The 5,000-nt window shown below is 32.2% G+C and overlaps 3 non-coding genes across 3 annotated transcripts; all 3 read right to left on the bottom strand.

The window, feature by feature from the left end:
• Nucleotides 1-352: 352 nt before the first annotated feature.
• On the bottom strand, nucleotides 353-424 carry TRNAQ-CUG (transfer RNA glutamine (anticodon CUG)). The gene has a single exon. It is a non-coding gene; the product is annotated as a tRNA-Gln (tRNA).
• Nucleotides 425-2,565: 2,141 nt separating this feature from the next.
• TRNAQ-CUG (transfer RNA glutamine (anticodon CUG)) lies at nucleotides 2,566-2,637 on the bottom strand. The gene has a single exon. It is a non-coding gene; the product is annotated as a tRNA-Gln (tRNA).
• A 1,170-nt stretch (nucleotides 2,638-3,807) lies between these two features.
• TRNAQ-CUG (transfer RNA glutamine (anticodon CUG)) lies at nucleotides 3,808-3,879 on the bottom strand. The gene has a single exon. It is a non-coding gene; the product is annotated as a tRNA-Gln (tRNA).
• Between the last annotated feature and the right edge of the window lie 1,121 nt (nucleotides 3,880-5,000).

The following is a 5,000-nucleotide window of genomic DNA, read 5'->3' as shown; positions in this document are numbered from 1 at the left end:
ATTGATAAAATGACATGGGTTAGTCATGGGATGTGAGTCAGTCTCAGTCTCTCTCTCTCTCTCTCTCTCTCTCTCTCTCTCTCTCTCTCTCTCTCTCTCTCTCTCTCTCTCTCTCTCTCTCTCTCTCTGCGCTCTTCATGTTTAAAATTCCCGTTAAGGTTCATATTACAGAGGGATTTCCAAACTCTGGAACGTGTTCTAAATACCCATATCATGACTTGAATTACTTGTTGGTATGTGGCAGGTATTTCAACATTCAAGTTAACATAGCTATTAAATATTTAGCATAAATTACTGGGAATTCTACCTTGTAACAATCTTCACAAAATAATATGAAGTTTACTTTTAAAGAAGGTCCCACCGAGACTCGAACTCGGATTGTTGGATTCAGAGTCCAAAGTGCTAACCATTACACCATGGGACCATCAACGCATTAATAAGTGGATATATTATGACCCATAAGATCAAATTCGGCGTAAACCTCACACGCCGGAGGAAAGTTACATTCTCTGTCTCCATGTTGTGTGATTCTTTTGGATGAAACTCGTGAAAGAGAACAAATGAGTCGGAGTAAAATAGCGGACCAAGAAAAGAAAGGAGAGGGGGGTGATGGAAAGTGAAGTGTAGGAACTGAAGGAAGAGACTGAAAGCACTGTAGCGGAGAATCTGTCGATATGATGGTGAGTTTTTCTGTGTTAACAGTTTCTACTACAATCTTATACCACCTTTTTTCATACATTTTCAGACTTGGTTTATTTATGAATATTAGTCTGATACGAATTATACTGATTACTGCAGTATTTTCCATGGATCGTAAGTAATCTTATTAATCAGTAACAGTGTCATCTAACCTTTCACCTAACAGTGTTATCCAGTCGTTTTTAAAGGTGTCACACACACACACACACACACACACACACACACACACACACACACACACACACACACACACACACACACACACACACACACACACACACACACACACACACACACTGCCACTCATTACCCGGCAACGAATTCAGTCTCGATTTCCTCATGCTGTTTCGGAGATTCTCTACCATCGTTTCGAATCCCGATCTCGCCATTTCACTGCTTCAAACCTCATAAGACCTTTCATTCTTTCTCCTTATTCTGCTTATACGATTATTGCATTTGTTATTCATTGTGATTACGAAATAAGAAAAGTTTGTGATGACAGACAGGAAGAAAAATCAAGTTTGGAGTTAATACGGATTGAGCTTTTGTAAACATATCGTGTGGTAGATGTCCTTAGGGAAAACTGTGCTTCGTGACCTAGTATTCCTTCGACTAAACATACCACTTCAACTACTACTGTTGCTACACCTATTGCTTCACTTGCTACATATATATAAATATATATTTATATATATTCATATATATATATTTATATATATACTTATATATATACTTATATATATACTTATATATATATACATATATATATATATATATTCATATATATATATATATATATATATATATATATATATATATATATTCATATATATATGTATATATATATACACACATTTATATATATATATATATACATACATACATATGTATATATATATATATATATATATATATATATAAATATATATACACATACATATATATCACACACATACACACACATGTGTATTATATATTATGCATATATATATACTTCACTCATATATACACAATGCATATTAATCATGATTATATACTATATATATATGCATATATATGTATCATATGTAGATTATATATGTATAAGTATATATATAATGTATGCATATTATATATATAGTATATCTATATATAGTATGTGTATGCAGTATATATGATATATATGCATTAAATATATGTATATATCTTATATACCCTATATCTAGTATATCACATATATACATTATATATATTTCATTTATCATATATGTATATATTTATACATTATATACTTTGTATATTATAGATTATATATGTATACATACATACAGACACAGACTGTTTTACTTTCAGCTTTTGATATCAATTAGATTTTCACATGACTCCATCAGAACCTGTTTCACAAGAGGTTTCATTTTACAGCCTCTTTATCTACACGAATGTATCCAGTACACCTGAATATCCATTTTTCTCAATGTTGGTTTGAAACTAAGCACCAGCTACACCTGAGGATTCGCGAAGATTCCCGATCGATCACAGCGCGCTTGCAGCCAAGTATTTTGGCAAAGTTAGTAGACGTGCTGGAAATATATGCGTAGAAACAGGTTTTGCTTCAGATATCATGAACGATTATAACAGCATGTTTTGTTATTTTATCGTGCAGTACTGGATGGTTTGATTTCGTATTTGTTTTCCAGTTGGTGAGTTGTTAGTGCAATAGAACAAAGGTAGTTCTGAAAGCTTCGGACTTAACTTGTAATTCCAAGTTTCATCGACCTAAACAAATTCACTAAGAGCCACTCAGTTGTATATTCAATTCTATCTAACGGTAAAAGCAGGATTCCTTCAACTCAGGCCGGTAAAAATACTGCTGGCTAAAAATAGACCAGGTCCCACCGAGACTCGAACTCGGATTGTTGGATTCAGAGTCCAAAGTGCTAACCATTACACCATGGGACCACTGGAGAGAGAAGTGAAAGTCCAGCCCATATACCCCGGGGGTGCTACTTAGTTACTACCCATTCAAAGTCGGAAAAACGAAAGATGTTCATATGTAAAGTATGTTTTTTGTCGGTTTTCCTTCCTTTCGAATGAAATATGAGGGCACACTTTGACAGTCTATTATGGCCGTATCCAAACCCAGATCGCAGAGGCGAAGAAGGAATAAAATGTCACTGGAACTCTTGTCCAGAACTATACATCTGCTACACACACGTATATGCACTTGAAATATTTTTTAGCTCATGAAATAAGGTCAGGAGCTAAATAGAGTAAAATAAAAGCGCCCGGGTTCTTTCTCATAATCATTTTCATTTGGCCATAGACAAAATCAAAGGGCTAGCTTCCAGGTGTTTCGCCGTTGCCCTAACAGGTTAATCTAGCAGAGAAAATCTGGGAGCTATGCAGGTATGGTAACAATCCCCACAAATCCACACACATATATATATACATATATACATATATATATATATATATATATATATATATATATATATATATATACGTACATATATATATATATATATATATATATATATATATATATATATATATATATATACGTACATATATATATATATATATATATATATATATATATATATATATATATATATACTTACATATATATATGTATATATATATATATATATACATTTATATACATATAAATATACATACATATATATATATACATATATACATATATATATATATATATATATATATATATATATACGTACATATATATATATATATATATATATATATATATATATATACATTTATAAACACACAAAATATATATATGTGATATAAACATATATTTCTACATATATGAACGTACAAACACATTTAAACACACACACGCGCGTGCGCGCGCACACGCACACACATATATATATATTTACATATATATACATATACATACATATATATATATACATATATGTATATATATAAGTATATTATATATGTATATGTATAAATATATATGTATATATATAGGCCTGTCTGTATGTCTGTATGTATGTACTTGTGAATGAACATATGAATTTACGAACATGAGTATGTAACATATAAAAATGGTTTACTATGTGACGTGAAATCTTACTGGCCAAAAAGTTCGCAAGGTCCCACCGAGACTCGAACTCGGATTGTTGGATTCAGAGTCCAAAGTGCTAACCATTACACCATGGGACCCTCTACTTTCTCCTCCGAACCTCGCTGGACTCGTTAAGACACCTTTGTTTCGCCACCTTATACAAATTAGCAAGGCCTTTAGTCATAAAGATTATATACTACATTTCTACAGCATCTTCAATAAATCTTAAGAAAACCCTGACATCGAAATAAACCTGTCAAACAACATAATTTTGTCAAACATGGGTAAGACACTTCATTTACCCAGCATGACATGAGGATGGACGGCCAAAGCTGGTCAGCCCCTTTAATGCGCGGAAGTTGCCAAGTCAGGGAACTATAAATAGACACCCAAAGTCTCAGCGCCTTAGTGCTAGGCCCTTTTGTACTATCAAATGTACTGTACATATGTGTAAATATGTATCTGTATAAATATTAATGTCCATATATACATAAACAATATATACATATTATGTATACAAATATGTTTATAAATGTATACACACACACCCATACGTACATGTGTATATATTTATATATGTATATATTTATATGTCTGTGTGCCTCCTGCAAGATCAGACAAAATAATAGAAAATAGGACATTCCACAACTGTAAGAAAAAAAAAAAACCCGCTTAGTGGGTGCATCGATAATTGAGCAAATACTTACAAGGAAATAATTTTTATGAATATGAAGTACGAATATATACGAAGGTAGACACAAATGCGTGTTAGAAAAGAATTTAGGAAATCCGCTTGTATTTATTAACACAATCCAGTTAAATTACTGAATTGACAGTGTATATAAGCATATTCAACGATTCATAAGTTTTGATTTAATTTAACTCCTGTTAATTTAATTGAGTATGTATATAAGCATATTCAACGATTTATCAGTATAAATATATCTAGTAACTCACACACTCTAGTTAAGATACTGAATTGACTACATATATATGCATACTTAACGATTTATCAATATATCCGTTCCTAAAACCTCCATGGTACAGATAGATACCACAATACCACAATCCAAGAAAGAAACAGCACGGGGTAACATAACAGTACGGTACTATAATGAAAATGACTGAGGACTTGCAGCACGAATGTTTCAAGTGGCACATTGACGCAGCAACAATAGAATCTGAACGGAGGCTAAAACGTGACACATGCCTTCCGGGG

Source organism: Penaeus vannamei, chromosome 32 (genome assembly GCF_042767895.1).
Source record: "Penaeus vannamei isolate JL-2024 chromosome 32, ASM4276789v1, whole genome shotgun sequence".
Classification (NCBI taxonomy): domain Eukaryota; kingdom Metazoa; phylum Arthropoda; class Malacostraca; order Decapoda; family Penaeidae; genus Penaeus; species Penaeus vannamei.
Note: the sequence above shows the minus strand (reverse complement) of the source record. Positions and strands in the feature narration are given on the sequence as shown.